Source organism: Apodemus sylvaticus, chromosome 2, assembly GCF_947179515.1.
Source record: "Apodemus sylvaticus chromosome 2, mApoSyl1.1, whole genome shotgun sequence".
NCBI classification, from domain to species: Eukaryota; Metazoa; Chordata; class Mammalia; order Rodentia; family Muridae; genus Apodemus; species Apodemus sylvaticus.
The window spans coordinates 165160455-165181583 of NC_067473.1; the positions used below are offsets into that span (position 1 = coordinate 165160455).

General features: G+C 39.7%; 1 protein-coding gene across 5 annotated transcripts in view; it reads left to right on the forward strand.

Moving 5' to 3' along the window:
* The window catches only part of LOC127679263 (C-type lectin domain family 2 member G-like), a 470764-nt gene that overhangs the window by 360539 nt on the left and 89096 nt on the right, over positions 1 to 21129 (forward strand). The window lies entirely within an intron of this gene.

Genomic DNA, 21129 nt, shown 5'->3' on the forward strand with positions numbered 1-21129 from the left:
TTCTCTAAAGTCCACAGTACTCTGTCCACATTCACATTGTCAGTTATACTTACTGAGCACTTTTAACTAGGCATTGTGGGAAGGGCTCTAGAGAAAACACAGTGGAAATTCCTGTTCTCTGGTAACTTAGATTCCAGCAGGAAAATGCAGTGAGGTTCCACACAGGCTGTGATGTGCACAGGAGGCCAGGCACAGCATTCTTGGGAGGATGACATTCAGCATCTCTAGACAGAGATACAGGGGACATATGTCCACCTGGAGGAACTTTCCAGGGCAGAGAACAAGGACAACAATACCCAAAGAAGGACCTTCAAGTAAGTGTGAGGACAGAGAAGAGTAATATGTCCAGAAAGGAAGAGTACTTCGTCCTATGACCCATGGGTTTAGTTACCAGGCCCATCTGTATTTTGAAAGTATTAAATGGAAAATTTCTGAAGTAATGAATTTATAGGATTCTAGTAGCATACTGTTCAGAATACTATAATAAAATCTTATACTGTCCTCTTATGTATGTGACCTGTCCTTCAGTGCAACATGCCCGAACTTTGTTTACTACTTACCAATAGTTTTCACTGCTATCTCAATTATCAGGCTGACTGTTAACAGTTGTTCATATAGGGTACTTGTTGCTCTAGTAATCCCTATTGTAGTAAACAGTCACCCAAGGCTCAGAAAGTAATGCTATTATAGAAAAGCAGTTCCTGGGAGCCCTACTGTCAGTGAGCACCTGAGAGACAATGGGACACAGGCCCAAGGTGGGAGACCTTTAGATAAAGGTTCATCACACTCAGGAGAGGATTCCTACAGATCATCTAGGAAAGCTACAATTAAATTCACACCTCACAGCTGAGCTCAGGACAGTATTTTAAAAAGGAACAAAGCATGTGTGTTATAATTCATTGTATTGTCTAAATTTTAGTAAGTACTACAGAACAGATCTCAATCAAAAATATTTATGCTGCTTGCCAGAGCAACTGGATTGGATTTGGAAATAAGTGTTTTTATTTTTCTGAAGACTTAAGAAACTGGACATACAGCCAGAACTTCTGCAGGGAACAAGAGGCCCAATTAACTCAATTTGACAACCTGGAGGAATGACAGGGACTGGTTTGTCTGTTTTTCTCTGTTGAATATTATACTACCTTGAGATAGAGAGTTACAGACAAAGCATGAGGAGGATCCCATCCCATGCACATGGAGACCTGTGGGATATGTGAAAGTGTGCAATTTGATGATGCTTGACTTCTGACTGGAGCCCTGAGACATTCAAGAAATAGTCTCTCATGAAATGCTTATAGTCAGATGGAAGGTGAGATACGCCATTTTACTGGGATTCGTGGTGATCATGAGTGTTTTCCTGTAAGATGGCACATGTTGCCTACAGAAGGAGACAACTGTTAATAACTCCAATGTGAGGTAGACCCAGAACTATCCAGGTCACAGAGGAAGGTGTTGTTACATTTGGTACCTTAATTCAAATGAGGCAGTTTAGAATTACAGATGTCAAGCGGATCCACTGAGAACTGGTGACTAATACAGCTCCAAATTCTATGACCTCCAGTTACACCCTCCTGTTATCTCTAGAGGAAACCGAGGAGTAGAGAGACTCAAGCATCATTTGAAACAGATGGACACGTGTATTAGCTTTTTGTGTTTTATGACAGGATTTTCTGAAGACAAACAATGGGCATTATAGCCGCTGGATTGGTCTGCACAGAGAGTCGTCAGAGTACTCTTGGAGGTGGACAGACAATACTGAGTATAACAACTTGTATGTTTTCAGACAACTTTTCCTTGTACTGTGTTAATGTGTTGTGATGTGTGTGGGTTGTGGCTATAAACCTTGAAAGTTAGTGTCATGTGAAGCCAACTGTACTGGTATAGAAGAAAAACAAACCCTTGGGATGGAGGTGTGCCCTGGGCATAGGTTGTGTGCTATATGCAACAGCCAATCCCTAGCAAACTCTACATCCTGACAAATTTAAATCAATTGGATACTCTCCTATTTTTTAGTCATAACCTTGAAACATTTACATAGTATTATTTTACTGTAAATATTTCATATGTTGGTAGCATCTAGGGTAGATGTTATAGACTATCATCACTTGAAAATCTTTTCTTGGTGATAACTGACCATGAGTGATGTAGACAGAATTACTGATGGCCTAGCGTTCTAAACTCTAGGAAGGAACTTTAGAACTGCAAGCCTGAAAATTATTAGTCTTCTCTTTGCATGGTTGTAACTGTTCACAGAAGCAGAGACTTCAGTGGCAGTGAAACTCTCCCCTAAGGTCCTGTCATCAAAGATTACTGGGGACAGCTCTTGAAAGGGAGCATAGCCATGTTGACCCATTTTACTGGAATGGTCTGGAAAGAACAGAACCTTTCACTTCCATAATTTAAGACCTTCCAGCAGTTTACTAAGTAGTGAAATTTCTCACATTTTTATACATGTGTAAAATTACTTTAAGAAAGCTTTGAAAATCACCCTTGTGAAACTACCCACTGCTGCAGTTCATTTGAACATGGCAGCAAGCATTGTATTCAACATAGATGAGTGACAGTGTGGTATGGTGATCAAATTATAACTCCGGGGATGTAAAAGTCCCTAGGTAAAAACTAGTGCATGGGTTTCTGGTGGGCTCTGCTTCAGATTTATATTATAAATTAGTAGAGAAGATGAGTAAGATATGATTGCAGGGGTGAATGCAATGGCAGACTCTGCAGATTATTTTTCTTTTGCTTTAGGGTTCCCATTTGAGGAGATGGAGAATATGCCTTCTTCAGTGACAGGAGGATCAGCAGTGGCAGGGACTACATACCTCGGAAGTGGATTTGTTGCAAATCCAGCAATGTTAAGAGGACTCCCTAAAATAGGGCCTAGAAGTCTGGAATGGGGCACTTCAGTTTTCACTCTGGGCCCTGTCATCTAGAAGTCTCAACTTGACTTGCCTACCTGACTAATAATAAAGAAGTCCAGGGAGGCTATGTCCCTCTCCTTCCTCCCTGTGATCGCTGCCTTAAGGCATGCATATGAAAAAAATTACCAAGCCTCAAAAGGATTCATTAGAGGAAAAAAAAAATCACAGGAGGACAAAGGACTAGGCTCAAATGAGGAGAAAATCCCTGAGGATTGTCAAATACTGATTTGGTTACTTTAGAAAAAGCAATTGATCTAAATAGAGAAATGTTATGCCTTAATTTATGACACCCTTCTCTCCTCTGTCCCCCTGACCTCCCTATGAGCTTTCATTGCCTCCAAAGTATAGATATCCAAAAATTAAGAACAAAATTTCTAATGCCTCAGAGATAAACCCTACCCCAACTAAAAATGTCCATACCCACCATCCATGTCCATTGGCTGACTCTGTAACCTTAATTCCAACCACCCTTGGCACCACCACCCATGACCATTGAGCAGCTCTATAATCTCAAAGACGCTGACAGCAATTATCCATAGCCAACTCAGCCTCAATGGCCTGGGGTTGTATCTTCCAGGCCTCTACAGCTTTTACAGACAGGGGGTGTCAAGGAACTTCCTATGTGATATATCAAGGAAATAGTAAATTTGAGTCACATGTTTTCCTCTTCCCAGGCAAATCTCCCCAATTTAAAGAACTGTATGCCATCCTTCAGGTTTTAACAGGCATAAAAGAACCATTTTAATATAATTCTATATTCAGATAGCATTTATGTAGCTAATCTACTCCCCTGGCTAGCCCACTTAGATCAGACTTGATGGTAACCCTCTTTCCCCACTATTAATAAAGGTTTATTTAAAAAACCACTTCAGACTAGGACATGTTGCATTTTATCAGCCATAAATGGTCACATTCATCCCTCTCCAAGCCCTTCTTTGATGACAATGCTTTAATCAATAGATTGGCACAACTGGGGCCTTTTCTATGTCACCGAACTCTTTCAGCTTACCCATATTAGCCTAAAAGGTCTGCAACTTAAATTCCCCAACACCCCCATAAAATACCTCAAACATATTCACAAAACATGCTCCTCTTGTGCCTCCCTAGTTTGGATCCCTGCTATACATAATTAGGCACCAACCCCAGGGGCCTCAAGGCCAATGACCTGGCAGATTGATGTAACCCATATTCAATCATATCCAATCATTTGGTAAACAGATATTTGTACTTGTTACCATAAGTACCTACTCCCACTACACCTGTGCCATGGCACAGACTAATTACAACTCTAAGAAAGAATTTAATTATATATTCTACATTTTTTGAATTAGGGGGAATTGAATTATATATTCTACATTAAATTGGGGGGAGGTATCTCTTCAAATCAAATCTCATAATGAAACAGCTTTCAAAAGCTACCAGTTCCAAGTTTTTGCAGTAAGTGAAAGATTGTCCACCATACTGGTATTCCCCACAATCCCTGGGTCAAGCTATCACTGAAAGAACAAACCAAACACTTAAAAAATTAATTAAAAATGTACAAGGCTCCCTATCACCAGACACCCAATTAATCATGGCATTGTACATGTTAAAAGTCTATGGTACCTAGGAGCATAGTCTTTCACTGGAGTCAGCCAACACATATACCACCCATTTTGGTCAGGAGGAATGACACACTTGACAGGTATTGGAGGAGGCCTGACCCCTTCTAACAGTAGAGAGGGGCTCTGCCTGTGTTTCTTCACGGGACCAGCTTAGGCATATTTGGGTCTCTTCCAGGAATGTCTAACACCACCTCACTGATCAAGAAGATGGATTGCCTCTAGCTGAAAGATCGAGGACAGAAAGACAAAAGAGATGACACCTCCTTTGAGATCACAAGCTTTCCTGGAAGGATGTCCATGACCTAGTGTCAACTGCCCAGGATATGTGTGTCCCACAGGCTTTCATTTCCTCTCTTATGACTGTCTTTGTTATCTTTTATCCTCTGCGACTGCCCAGCTTCTTAACACTCCCAATACACACTGGTGGAGAGTCTTTGCTAGGAAGACCTACAATAAACACAACAAAATCATAGGAACCCAAAACTGCCTACTGGAAGGATCCCAAATCAGGATTGAGCTTTTCCTACACCCCAAAACCTTCTCCACTATCCCCAGCCTTTTCCTCTACTTTCCTTATTGAAACACAGGTGACTGTTTCCAGGAGGCCTTCACATATGATTGTTGTAGAACTGAAGTTGCAGAATTGAATCCACTAGCCAGAGCAGCACTATGCTCCAAAAACTTAAAGCTCATTTTCAGCTTTTCATTGATGATTCCCAGGATAAGGGATGGCAGGGTCAAAAGTAAGCTCTGCTAACAGATATACTAAATTCCCTGTAGCCAACTCACAGTTTTCCAGCAACTTGTTTCTACCTCCAAACCAATCTTTATTCACCCTAACATTCTTCAGCAGGAATACCTAAGGAAAAGAAAGATCTTCATCCCCCTACTTGTCGACTAGGTATTGACTTTTCATTGGGTGCTACCAGAACTGCTGGACCAGCCCTCATCCAGCCAGCAACTTCAAGGACAAAATTGACAAAATCATGACCTCCACTGTGGACAGTCTTGCATCCCTTAAGCAGATAACCTCCCTAATGGGGTTTGAGTTCCTAAACAAGAGGGCCCTAGATTTAATTATTGCTGAACACAGATGAACTTGAATTTTGTTGTGGGGAAGAATGCTGTTTCTATGTTAACAAATCTGGGCCTGTGAAATAGCATATACATATGCTCAAAGATTTCTAACAGGATCTGAGGGCAAGGTATTGTCCCAACACTGCAACCAGATGGTACTCAAACCCTTTAGTGGCTTGGCTTTTCCCATCCTTGGCCCTGTATTGGCCATTAGTGTCAGAGCCCTGCACCTACTGGATCCCTACCTCATCCAATGATTAAAATGGCAGATAAGTAGCATTGCTAAAATCACTACTAATTGGGTTCTGGCTCAGTACCAAGCTGTCCCCAGCACAGTGTCGGAGGGTTGTGATGACATCTTTCCATTTTAAAATAAGTAGAGGGAGATGTTGGAAAGGATTAGACATTACCAGAAAACCCTAAGTTCCCTGAAAAATTGTGGATTCCCTTTGTCAGTGGAGTTTCCTTTTCTCTATCTGATGGATCCTTGATCACAATACCTATCTGAGGAATGTCACATAGCCCTTATGAAATTACATGTCCAACTCTCCCCCACCCCCTGCCCCATACCCTTCCTGAATAAGAAACCAATTTAGCAAGCACCTGAGATTCCTGGAATGCCTCTCCTTGCTAATGAGGCATCTCACAGCCTTCAGCCAATGATCTTTGCCCACCCTGGGTATTTCAACCCCCTTCCCCAAAGTTACATAACCCTTGATTCATCCTGAATAAAGTTGATCTGTCTCCCTGCAGCTGATCCCGGAGGATCTTTATTTCCTTTCATACTCATGGGGCTTCTGGACTCCAGGTCTACTGTCCCTGCTCCATTTGTCCTCATAGACTGATATTGCCCAATGATCCCAGGGGGCAGGGAGGATCCTAGGAGCATGGGAAGAGGAGGAGAAAAATCTCCTTAAATTAGGCCATCATATTCATTCAACCATGGAGATCAACAAGGAGTCACAAGACAGTAAGCATCTCCAAGGAAAAGCCAGGTAGGTTCAGAGAGTGAAAAGGCCTGGCTTTGGCTACTATCCAAAAGAGATGGAAAAGAACAGGGAGAAGTTATGGAGGCTTGGTGTTCTCAGCATTGAGGAATGCTAATGAGGTGAGGTGGGAGTGGGTGGGTGTGTGGGGAGAGCACCCTCAAGGAGGCATGGAGCAGAGGGGAATCCAGGAAGGGCAACAATATTTGAAATGTAAACAAATAAAATAACCAAGCAAACAAGCATGTAAACAAACAAGCAAACAAAAATAATGTAGAAAAACCAGCCAGGTTAACAAACTACTTGGGTGCAATGCCATAAGTGTCTACACACAGTGCGGTGTTTCAGGGAAGGAAAAGTACATCTCATTAAAGGAATAATTTTTCCTAGGACTTCTTTAGCAAGGTTTTTGGTGAATCATCCTTCTGGAGATGTGGTCTCTTATCTAGGTGAGCGATAAGAGATTAAGTCTTATGATAGGACATGGTGGTGTATCATGTCTACCCAGGGGGACAAGAAGCAGATCCCATTATTTTGATAGAAGGAAATAGGCCTCAACATCCCCCAGTGGCCTCAAAGGCCACTGTACCATTCCATGCTCAAGAAATCCAAAGTCATTTAAGCTATGGGCTAAAATGGAGGAAATAATATAATGTATTTCTGCCAGAAAAAAACCTAGGGATTCAATTCTAAGTCTGTTCAGCAGACATGCTTAGTGTCAGTCACACCCTTATGCCCAGCATGCAGGAAGGAAGCTCACTTAGGAAATAGGAAATCAGAGTTCCTGCTGGCATTTCCAAACTGTGGCACAGACAGAACCAAACATGTTTCCTGTGTACTGGTCCTGCTGGCACAAAGTCCAGCAGTCCTCTGAGGAGGGTAGTGAGGTCGATTATAGGAAAAATAGAAAGAAGATGCCAGAGAGAGATATGGAAGGGCTGAGTGGTTAATACCATGCCAGCAGCAAGTGTAGTTCTCATAGTGTTTTTATACTACAGTACCATGGGAAGCAAGCTAACAGAAACAATTTCCTAAAATGTACACAAGACATTTGTTCCCATTCCTTATTTATTTATTTATTTATTTATTTATTTATTTATTTATTTATTTATTATTTATTTTTATTCTTATTAAAAAGGGAAGTAAAATCACTTTATGATAAAATTAAAGATTTACATGGAAAATATTTTAGATAAAGTAGAAGAGATACATAGAAAAACACGGTAAAGTTGAGAATTTTCATGCAAAGTTAAAGACTAAAGTGGTAGACATGTAAAAGATTGCTAAATTAATTGAAATATGGAATACAAACATTTTATAATAGAATTGAAAATTTACGTGGAGAATATTTCTGATAAAATTGTTGAAAAATGTAGAAAAACATGTTAGAATTGAAGATTATCATGGAAAATTTTATATAGATATAATAATGGTAAACATAAAAGTTGATTGAAAGTGGAATTATAAACATTTTCTGATAAACTTGAAGATTTACATGGAAAATATTTCTGATAAAATTGAAGAAATCTATAGACAAAAATGTTAAAATTAAAGATTATTTCATGGAAATTATACAGATGAAATGATAGGCATAAAGATAATTCTAAGTTGGTTGAAGGTGGAATTATAAATATTTTCAGATAAAATTGAAGATTTACATGGAAAATATATCTGGTAAAATTCAAGAAATATATAGACAAACACCTTAAAATTGACTAATTCATGGAAAATTTTACATATAAAATGGTAGAGATAAAAACTCTTTCTTAATTAATTGAAGGTGGAATTAGAAACATTTATGATAAAATCAAAGATTTACATTGAAAACATTTCTGATAAACTAGAGGAAATACATAGAAAGACATCATGAAAGAATTGAAGATCATCATGAAAAATAATGCAGATAAAATGGTAGACATAAAAACATTACTAAATTAATTAAAAGGGGAATTACATCCACTACATAAACAAACTCAAAGATAAAAACCACATGGTCATTTCATTGGATGCAGAAAAAGCATTTGACAAAATTCAGCATCCTTTCATGATTAAAGTCTTGGAAAGAACAGGAATTCAAGGCCCATACCTAAACATAGTAAAAGCAATATACAGCAAACCGGTAGCCAACATCAAACTAAATGGAGAGAAACTTGAAGCAATCCCACTAAAATCAGGGACTAGACAGGGCTTCCCACTGTCTCCTTATCTTTTCAATATTGTACTTGAGGTACTAGCTCAGGCAATTAGACAACATAAGGAGGTCGAAGGGATACAAATTGGAAAGGAAGAAGTCAAACTATCATTATTTGCAGATGATATGATAGTCTACCTAAGTGACCCTAAAAACTCCACTAGAGAACTCCTACAGCTGATAAACAACTTCAGCAAAGTGGCAGGTTATAAAATCAACTCAAGCAAATCAGTAGCCTTCCTATACTCAAAGGATAAGCAGGTTAAGAAAGAAATTAGGGAAATGACACCCTTCACAATAGCCACAAACGGTATAAAGTACCTTGGGGTGACTCTTACCAAACATGTGAAAGATCTATACGACAAGAACTTCAAGACTCTGAAGAAGAAAATAGAGGAAGACCCCCCAAAAATGGAAAAACCTTCCATGCTCATGGATCGGCAGGATTAATATAGTTAAAATGGCCATTTTGCCAAAAGCAATATACAGATTCAACGCAATACCCATCAAAATCCCAACTCAATTCTTCATAGAGTTAGAAAGAGCAATTCTCAAATTCATCTGGAATAACAAAAAACCCAGGATAGCTAAAACTATTCTCAGCAACAAAAGAAATTCTGGGGGAATCAGTATCCCTGACCTCAAGCAATATTACCGAGCAATAGTGTTAAAAACTGCATGGTATTGGTACAGTGACAGGCAGGTGGATCAATGGAACAGGATTGAAGATCCAGAAATGAACCCACACACCTATGGCCACTTGATCCTCGACAAAGGGGCTGAAAACATCCAATGGAAAAAAGATAGCCTGTTCAACAAATGGTGCTGGTTCAACTGGAGGTCAGCATGCAGAAGAATGCTAATTGATCCATCCTTGTCTCCTTGTACTAAGCTCAACTCCAAATGGATCAAGGACCTCCACATAAAGCCAGACACTCTGAAGCTAATAGAAAAGAAACTGGGGAAGACCCTTGAGGACATTGGTACAGGGGGAAAGTTCCTGAACAGAACACCAATAGCTTATGCTCTAAGATCAAGAATTGACAAATGGGACCTCATAAAATTACAAGGTTTCTATAAAGCAAAGGACACCATCAAAAGGACAAATCGGCAACCAACAAATTGGGAAAAGATCTTCACCAACCCTGCATCAGATAGAGGGCTAATATCCAATATATACAAAGAACTCAAGAAGTTAGACCCCAGAAAACCAAATAACCCTATTAAAAATGGGGTACAGAGTTAAACAACAAATTCTCACCTGAAGAACTTCGGATGGCGGAGAAACATCTTAAAAAATGCTCAACTTCACTAGTCATCAGGGAAATGCAAATCAAAACAACCCTGAGATTTCACCTTACACCAGTCAGAATGGCTAAGATTAAAAACTCAGGAGACTGCAGATGTTGACGAAGATGTGGAGAAAGAGGAACACTCCTCCACTGCTGGTGGGGTTGCAAATTAGTACAACCACTCTGGAAATCAGTCTGGCAGTCCCTCAGAAAACTGGGCATGTCACTTCTGAAAGATCCTGCTATACCACTCCTGGGCATATACCCAGAGGATTCCCCAGCATGTAATAGGATACATGTTCCACTATGTTCATAGCAGCCCTATTTATAATAGCCAGAAGCTGGAAAGAACACAGGTACCCTTCAATAGAAGAATGGATGCAAAAAATGTGGTATATCTACACAATGGAGTACTATTCAGCCATTAGAAACAATGAATTCATTAAATTCTTAGGCAAATGGATGGAGCCAGAGAACATCATACTAAGTGAGGTAACCCAGTCTCAAAAGATCAATCATGGTACGCACTCACTAATAAGTGGATATTAGCTTGGAAATCTGGAATATGCAAAACACAATCCACACTTCAAATGAGGTACAAGAAGAACGGAGGAGTGGCCCCTAGTTCTGGAAAGATCCAGTGTAGCAGTATAAGACAAAACCAGAACAGGGAAGTGGGAAGGGATGGGTGGGAGAACAGAGGGAGGGAAGGGGGCTTATGTGACTTTTGGGGAGTGGGGAACCAGAAAAGGGGAAATCATTTGAAATGTAAATAAAAAGTATATCAAATAAAATTTTTTAAAAGAAGGGGAATTACAAACATTTTCTGATAAAATTGAAGATTTACATGAGAAATTTTTCGTTAGTCTATGTCATTTTATTGGGGAGTTGAGTCCATTGTTGTTAAGAGGTATTAAGGAATAGTGATTGCTGCTTCCTATTATTTTTGATGCTATTTTTATGTTTGTGTGGGTATCTTATTTTGGGTTTATTGGAAGAAGATTACTTTCTTGCTTTTTCAAGGGTGTAGTTTCCCTCCTTGTGTTGGCATTTTCCATCAGTTATCCTTTGTAGGGCTGGATTTGTGGACAGATATTGTATAACTTTGGTTTTATCATGGAATAGCTTGGTTTCTCCATCTATGATGATTGAGAGTTTTGCTGGGTATAGTACCTGGACTGACATTTGTCTTCTCTTAGGGTCTGTATGAGGTCTGCCCAGGATCTTTTAGCTTCCATTGTCTCTGGTGAGAAGTCTGGTGTAATTCTGATAGGTCTGCCTTTATAAGTTACTTGCCCCCTTTCCCTTACTGCTTTTAATTCTTGTTTTGTTTAGTGAATTTGTTGTTTTGATTATTATGTGCCGGGAGGAATTTCTGTTCTGGTCCAGTCTGTTTGGAGTTCTGAAGGCTTCTTGTATGTTTATGAGCATCTTTGTCTCTAGGTTAGGAAAGTTTTCTTCTACAATTTTGTTGAAGATATTTACTGGACCTTTAAGATGTAACTCCTTGCTCTCATCTATACCTATAATCCTTAGGTTTGGTCTTCTCATTGTGTCCTGGAGTTCCTGGATGTTTTAGGTTACCAGCTTTATGCATTTTGCATTTTCTTTGACTGTTGAGTCAATGTTTTCTAAGGTAGCTTCAGCACCTGAGGCTCTGAATCTCCTGTATTCTGTTGTTGATGCTTGCATCTATGATTCCTGGATTCTTTTCAAGGTTTTCTATCTCCAGAGATGTCTCACTTCATGATTTCTTTATTGTTTCCACTTCCACTTTTAGATCCTGGATGGTTTTGTTCAGTTCCTTCACTTAATTGTTTGTGTTTTCCTGTAATTCTTTAAGGGATTTTTGTGTTTCTTCTTTAAGGGCTTCTGCCTATTGAGCCATGATCTCCTGTATTTCTTTAAGGGATTTTTGTGTTTCCTTTTTAAGGGCTTTTACCTGTTGACCAATGTTCTCCTGTATTTATTTAAGGGAGTTATTTAAGTCTTTCTTGAAGCCCTCTATCAGGATCATGAGATACGATTTTAAATCCAAATCTTGCAGTTGTGTGTTGGGGTATCCAGGAATTTCTGTGGTGGGAGAACTGGGTTCTGATGTTGCCATGTGGCCTTGGTTTCTGTTGGTAGGGTTCTTGTGCTTGCCTTTTGCCATCTGGTTATCTCTGGTGCTAGTTGGTATTGTTGTCTCTGGCTGGAATTTCTTCTTTCTGTGGGCCTGTAAACCTGTGTCTTACTCCTCTGAGCTCAAAAATGAAAGCACTTCTGGGAAGTCACTCTCCTGGCAGGCTATTCACAGAAGGCTGTGGATTTTCCGGGCTCCCTGGTGTAAATGGTGGCAAGAAGACTTCTGTCCCAGGTGTTCCAATGATCTTATGCCCTGTCTGCTCCTATCTGGTCCCCTCCAGAGAGAAGGTGGAGATCTCACCTATGAGCTCAGAAGTGACCGTGCTGCTGGGAGATCACTCTCTTCTATTGAGCTGTGCACAGAAGGCTGTGGAGTCTCCTGGCTCCCTGGTGCCAGTGGTGGTGGGAAGACTCTTGTTTCCTTTCCTAAAACCTCTGTTCCTTCCATCAAGGTCAATAGAATTGTCAGCCCCTCACCTTGAGCCTCAGGTGCACCTCCTCTTATTATTCCATGCCTCAGCAGGCCGGGACATCTGCCATAGGCCCTGGCCAGGCAGACTTTCTCTTTTTTTTCCCCTCTGCTTCAGAGAAGCAGCAAATGGCTTCCAACATTCCTGTCTCAGGAGAATTGGAACTTCTCACCTTTGGGACTTCTGCTTCCAAGTCTGCTTGGTCCATGTGAAGACTATTCTTGGCTTTTAACTTGACTACATCTGGAGTTAAATCAAATCCTAAAATGGAGAATTTACCTGCAAGTCTTTTTTGCTGAATTTGAAGTAGGAAGATCCACTTCTAATCTGGATCATCGAGATAGGCAGGGTCACATTTAATCCAGATTATTCGAGCTAGAAAAACCCATTTTTAATCTGGATCACACCATCTTCTGGAAGGCTTTGATGGTTATTAGTGGCTGTCAATTTGACTACTTCGGAAATAAACTACAATCCAGAAATGGAGGGCATACCCATTAGATTTTTTTTTCTTTGTTTGAACTGGGTGAATCCACTGCTAGTCCAGACACACCTTTAACCTGGCCACACCTTCTGCTGGAAGTCTATAAAAGAACATGGGACAAGGAAGCTTTTGCTATTTTCCTGCTTGTTTTTACCTTACTAGTAAGTCAATTCCTTCAATGACATTACAGCAATGTTTTTCAACCTGTGGGTCATGACCCCTTTAAAGGTCATATATATGCTATTTTTATTATGATTCATAACAGTAGTAAATTTATATTTATGCGGTAGCAACAAAATTATTTTTTGGTTGGAGGTCACCACAAAATGAGGAACTATATTAAGATTCTCAGAATTAGGAAGGTTGAAAAGCATTAGAGCCTTCTTCTTTGCAATTCTAACATATACTGAAGACCAACTGAGATATTCAGCCTCATGGATGCATCAACTTCTGGATTCTTAGACTTTTTGTTCATAGCCAGCTATGTTTGGACTAACTGGATCACAGCCTGTAAGTCATTTAAATAAATATCCTGTAATTCATTTTCTAAGTGATGTTACTCTACAGAATCCCAACAAATACAGTGACAGATGGTGAAGACGAAGGACTGGACGCAGGAAAAGAGCCTATAAGTCATAGAAAGGTTATGAATAGAATTGATTTTCTATTTTCAATTCTACCATAGTTTTTTCTTATTTTTGTAGTGAGTAATCTCGTAATAGTGTAATTAACACTGAAATTCTAAAACCAGAAATAAAGATCCACAGCTTCAGAATGGCTCTTCCAAGTGTGGGGAAGCTTAGTGAGATACATCAGGTTTGGGACTCAGTGAGTATTTGAGTGGCTAACTAAAAGTGCCCATTTTGTTTGCTGTTTTTGTCTTTAAACTGCTATTCTCACTCATCTAGGGGCTAATTCTAGACTTATAGTTGCAAGAGTGTGTGACCCTGTCCAAGTCTTTGTAGTTCAACAAAAACTTCATAAACAACACATCCCTGCTTCTTTCTCTTGGGTGAGAATAGCTCTGTTTTCAACAGAATGAGGAGCTGCTGACTTCATATCTGGGCTGCTTGGCTATCTTTACTTCCAGAAATTGATTAATTCAGTCCAGTACATCAGAGGTGAAGAAGTAGTGATTAGGAGCAGTTTTCTTCTAGATAAAATCAGGCATGCTGGGGCGACAGTTTTCACCTTGGACAAGACAGTGTGAGCATAGTCTCCCAATCAAGGGGCTTCTGCATAAAAGGCTGAGCTTCTGGCATTGACACAGGCACTTTGCTGGGATAAGGGCAAAGCTACATCTGTGTATACAGATAGTTGATATGTACTTGTCATGGCCCATGTCCATGGGACCCTCCATAGAGAGACTCCTCACCTACCCTGAAAGGAAATAAACAAAAACAACAACAATAACAACAACAACAACAACAAATATCCTGGCTCTGTAAGAGGCTATATTAATGTCAGAGTTAGCCATTGTCAACTGTAAAATTCCTCAGAAGGAAATTCTCAGAGGCTCAAGGAACAAAGTAGCAAATTTGTCTGTCCTGAATGTGGCCCTAGACCCAGTGGAGCCTCTCCAGATCTAGATTAACTTGCTTGGACCTTAACTGCTTCAGCACTCAATCTATATACAAAGCAATCAAGTTCACTAAAAATAAAAATAAAAATAAAAATAAAAATATACTTAATGGTATCTTTTGAAACTGGTGGAGGACCTGTTCCCCTCTGCCTTTATCAGAAGATACATGATCACCAAACTCCATCAGGCCATCCATTTGCAGGCAACTAAAGCTGCTGAGTTGTGCAGGCCCAGATGTTACTTCTAGATTGGGGTCATCCTTCTCATGGGGTCCAACAAATGCCTGGTATTCATGGCCAAAATTTCTCTAATGTCCATAAGAAACTACATTGTGCACATAGGTCACAAAGCTCAGGAGAGGTAGAGGGACAAATAGAAAGAAAATTTTAACTAAACTTGTCCTTGGGACTGGTGAAGATTGGGCTAATATCCTGCCTTTTGCCCTCTAAAGGAAAGATATGCTACCCTTATTGAGAAGCTCTTAAGACCGAAATGACTAACATTCCCTCCCTGTTTTCTTACAGGTTCCTTACAGACACAGAGTACTCTCGGCATTCTGTGAGCTTGCATGGTTGCCCACATCTGAGCCTTCCCACAAGTTACTCCATGGAAACCTGTTGTGATGAAATCAGCATTCAAGTAAAACAAGGATAACCTTTATATAGCACACAAAACATTATACCTATACGGGTTTACAGAAGAATTGCCCATGACCTGTTTTTTTTTTTTTTTTTTTTTGTTTTTGTTTTTGTTTTTTGTTTTTTTGTCCTGTTTGGGACTCATCTGTACAGTATAGTACTATATCAGTACATAATTCAAAAATTTTAAATATTTTGTTCCTAAAACTTAACAGTGTGTAAATGATTAGAAGATTAGGCATGGAATGCTCAATATAATAAAGAATAAAATTCAAATGGCATAGTCATGTATGGAGTTCTCAAAAATGTTAAATTTGGAAAACAAAATGACATTTGTAACATATTTTTAGTCTGTTTCAATTTTTAAAAATCTGAGACGTGTAAAAACATCTGACAATACTATTAATTTGGAGTGTTCAGCATTGCTTTTAATCCTGTTTAGATTTCCCTTCATATTTGACATTGAATTCTTTAAAAGAATGATGACTATATTTCTAATAATGCTTGGAGTCCACAGAACAATTTTTATCTTGTGGTCATTGCATTATTTACATGAATGCAGTCACCTTACAGGTTTAGGTCCCCTGAATTCAAAGCAAGGACCAAACCAAAGATTTCATATCTGGTTATTAAATGAAGATCAGTAATACAGATGTGTTTATACTTTAGTTTTAGATATCAGTACTAACTCATACCCAAGCACCTATTTGATTTAGAATCATCTATCCAAATTCTATGTAGTATATCTATGATCCTCTAAGCAAGTTTTCATCTTTGCTGTCAATGTGATAATTGATGGATTTTGATAATGGTTTTGATAGATCAGGAGTAGAGCAGCAACCCTAGACAGGTCACAGAGCATCCGTTTCTCATGCATACTTTGGTATAACCTCTACTCTGGATTTAAAACTACTTGGCTATAAAGTATAGCTGTTGGGTTTTTTACAAATCCACTTCCTATGTGTGTAGACCCTGCTGCTGCAGATCCCCCTGTCACTGAGGTAAACACATTCTCCTCCTCCTCTGGTGAGAACCCTAAAGAAAAAACAAACAATAAGACAAACAAACAAACAAACAAACAAACACAAAACCAAACCAACCAAACAAAAAGTAAAACAAAATAGTAATTACTGCACAGGCCAACAGTGCATTCAAACACCTGCACTAGTTTTACACCTAGCATCTTTTACATCCTCAGGGCTTGACTTGAACACTACATCTTTGTTACTCATCCATGTTGAACCCTGGAATGTGTGTACAAAGGTATGGACTGGTGCTTGCTATCATGTTCAAATAAACTGCTGCCACGGGTGACCTCACTGAGGGTGATTTTTCAGTTTTTGATGTCTTTTACATATGTTATAAAAGTGGGGGGAAACCCTAATTCTTAGTAAATTTCTTGAAGGTCTTCAGTGATGGATGTGATTGTGACTATGTTTTACCATTCTAGTGAAATGGCTCCATTCAAAATGACTACCTATGCTCATGCACAAGAGCTGTCAGAAGACTTTAGAGAGGTTCACAATGTCCCTGGAATCTCTGCTTCTGTAAGCAGGTGCAGCAGTGCAAACAGAGGACCAACAAGTCTTACCCAGGAAGTTCTTCACTGGCTTCCTGGGTTTTAGAACCCCCACTACCAATCTATATAGTTCTGACACCAGCAAAGTCTTCAGTTGGTGATGGATCTGGCAACATTTCCCTCAGATGCCATCATTGTAGTATAGATTTTTGAGTAAAATCACTCTAAATAAATGTGTTGAAAGATGACCAAAAAATGGAAGACATCCAAACAACTGAAGTTCGTGAGGATGTGATGGGGATTGACTCTGTATTAAGCACCCATGCTATATCTGAGCCACATCTACACTTAGAAGGTTTGTTTTTCTTCCTTCACAATGCAGATGGCTTCACATGACACTTCTCTTACTGACATCACTCATATCACTTCACAACAAATGGTTTCAATAGAAGGAGAAGTGGTCTGAAAGAGCATACAAATTTTTAAACTCAGTGTTATCTCTCCACAACTAAGGTTGCTCTAATGACCTCTGTGCAGGCTGTTCCAGTGGTCAGAAGCCCCCTTGCATCTGTTTAAGGAATTTTGTCATAAAACAGAGCATTCAAATACATGTGTCTCTCAGTTTCAGATAACCCTTGAGTCTCTGCCCTACAGCCTCACCTCAGATGGTATCAGGTCATAACTGAGGGTTATTGCTTTGGATTCAATGGATACATTTTATACCCATAATCTAAAATACATTGATGACCACCCATTCCACTGAGGCTTGGAAAGTCCCTGATTAACAATGTTCTTACCATTTTAAATAGATGCTACATTCATTATGCAGCAGGTGAATGCTTGCAGAAAAACTTAAATGACCACAACATATCTCAGGAGGTTGTATGTATGGTCTGGCAGATCTTACTGCATGAAAACATGTTTTTTTCAATGTCTTGGGCTTGAGCCAGAAGCTATAACATCAGCAAATGGTACAAACTAATGTATTCCGCATATACCCCATCTGCCTGAATGGAATCCTTCCTTATGTTTCAGCTTCAAGCTCTCTATCTCAAGGCAATACATATTCAACAAAGAAACAACAAATCATTACTGATCCTTTCTTACCATCTCCTCCAGACTGTCAGATAGAGCTACATGGGCATCGAGTGCCACACAGGAGGACTGGCTGAATGTCTACTTTCTCCAGTCTTCAGAAAAATAAAAACATTGACTTCCAAATGCAGACAGTGATATAAAATATACTAAAGTGGCATTTCCAGGTCTGATCCCTTTGTCTAGCCATCTAAATCTCAGTTGTGAGGTGTCTGCTTGCACTGTAGCTTTCCTAACTAATCTCCAAGAGACTGTCTCCTACCATGAGGGTCCCCAATTCAGAGCCTTTTAGTGGGGCTCTAGAGAAATGTTTTTTCTTTTTTTTTTCTTTGTGTTTTGATACAAAATTTAGCTATGTCCTCCTGCCTGGCCTGGATCTCTCTATGTGCACTGAACTTGTCTGGAGCTTGTATAATCCTCCTGGTTGTGCTTCCAGAGTGCTGGGATAATACCTTGTGATGAACTCATTTCTAGGATATCAGTTCCTTAGGACTGTCCGTTATTCTAGGAATTCTAGAGCTTCATTTTGTATAATCCTCCTTCACACTCTCCTTTTCCTTGACAAAAGAAAGAAAACTCCTTGTATGGATTTTACTATACAGAAATGTCAACATGCAAAACATGTCATGGTTAAAATATTTTTATACCAAAATTTTGATTATGGGCTCCATGTCATTCTTCATACATACACATTTTAAATGAATGTAAAAATAAATATATATTATATCTGAAATAAATTAAAAAATCACACACACACACACACACACACACACACACACACACACACACACACCAAACAGTGGCTCTTGCTGGAGACCATCAGATTGGCTATCATTAAGAAATATGACCACCATGCTGACTGGCATTGGTGGCACATCCCTTTAATCCCAGTACTTGGGAAGAAGAGGAAGGCAGAACTCAGCCAGTTTAGAAGCATGTGCAGAAGCAGGGTCACTTCTTTATGGTGGTGAGCGTATAAACTGATACAGCTTACATGGAGAGAACTCCATAACCTACCATAAAGCTGCTTGCACATCCATGTGAATTGCTTCCTGTAGGCAGAGGTTCCCTAATTATCTCTTGGTTGGGTAAAGACAGCAGAAGCTAATTGCTGACTGAAGATATAGAGGCGGATTTTCCAGGTCCCAGGAGGATGAAGGGGAGATGACGTAGAGAAAGGGCTTTTGGGCCAGGCTGTGGAGTGGAGATGATAGACACTATGTAGGCCTGGGGGTTATTAGGTCCGGTGGCAGCCTCTGAGTTTAGGACTATAGATTCTGAGCCCAGTGGTTTGCGACATCTGGCTGATTTTAAAATATTAAGATTGTCTGGTGCTTTTCATTTGTGATGATTCAGGTGGACAAGAGAAAGGGCAAAACTATGGGGTGGTCATTGACAGCTGAGCCAGCTGCAGGGTGTAGATGGCCAGTGTAGAGCAGTCATTGCTCCCAGTATTTATGGGAGAAGCATAAGCTAGAAATGGGAGCTGAGTGAGTCCAAGATGGTCTTTAGAGGCTGGTGGAGCTAGCCTCAAGAGGTTGAGAGAGCTTGGATGGAGCTCTCTAGAGAATGAGCAAGCATGGATTATAAAATTACACACAACAGTTCCCCTGTCTACAATATCAAGGAAATGCACCTGACCCAGGTGCTCACCAACTAACAGATAATGCAAGTGTGTTACAGGAACAAAACAGACCATAACTGAAATGTAAGAAAAAATAAAATACACAGGAAAGTGGAGGAACTTAGAAAGCATAATGTTAAGTAATGTAAATAAGCATTAAAGTAACCCAAACTCAGAAGAATGAAATTTATCATACCCCCTTACATGTATTCCTAACCTATAGTGTCAGTTGTGATTGTGGGCATGGTATGCCATGCAGAGCAAGAACATGCAACAGTGATATATGGCTATGACAAAAGACAGGATGCAGGCAAAGGACCCATAAGTGGAAAAGGTTATAAAGAGAATTGTCTTTCTAGTTTCATGGCTGCCATAGTTTTGCTGTTGTTATTCTTGAGGACAGTGCATAAAAATTGGCTGACAGTGAAAGTCTAAAATTGTAACCAAAGCTCTATGGCTTCAGAATGGCTCTTCAATTGTGTGGAAGTTAGTGAGATGCAGAGGGTTGGGATGTGGAAAGTGTTTGAGTGGTTGTGTTGATGGAGCTGTGTGATGTGTTCATCTGTGAGTAGTTTTTAATAAAGTAATATCTGTGTGTGCAAGTGTACAATCATGTGTAAATATCAGTGTGTGTGTGTGTGTGTGTGTGCGCGCGCGCGCACACGTGCGCATGTGTGCGTGCACATACACAAGAAGCTCTGAATGCAGCAATGCTTCAGAGGACAGCTTAGAAAAATAACAGACACTTGTCTTTCTTACCTTCTACTTTTCCTTCCTGTAACATATCAGAATGATTGGCTCCTTTTTCAAATGTCTACTGAATTACAAAAATATTAAATGCTGGAAATGATCCCCCAAATATTTTTAGTGGGACTATGCTATAAATTGCTCCATGTTCTCATACCCAGCACCATGAGGCTTCAGTGAAAGGAACAAAGGCAGCAGGCTATGAGGGTGATGTCACTTTCTTTTATTTGACTGTTTTGGGGAGATGCAAATAGTTTAGGTTACACTGACTAATACTTTTTGGCAAATGTTTATCCTGGTTAGATTCGTGTATTTGTCAATGGTGTAGCTAAAGTTAATTACATCAAATGATTCAGGTATTGGTAGTGCACATCTTTAATCCTAGCACTTAGGAGACAGAGGTAGGCTTATTTCCAAGTTCAAAGCCAGCCTGGTGTAAATAGAGAGTTTCAGGGCAGCCAAGGATACACAGAAAATCTTGGAACATTTTCATGGAATATTTACTCCATCCATATCATGGAACATTTACTCCAGCTGTGGTAGAAAAGTTGTATAAGATTTTATCACATTATTCAGAAGAGTCTACAACTAAAAGCTTAGGAATCACATAATTTGTAGCTTTCTATTTAATATTTTCAGACTGAAACTGTGGGTCATGGTCGAGGTGGTCTGTGTCTTCCCAACGGTATCTGTCTTCACTGCCCCCACTTTCCTCTATCTGCAGCATCCTCCTTGAGATTCTCTCTGAGATTTTTCTCTCCCTGTTCTCTGC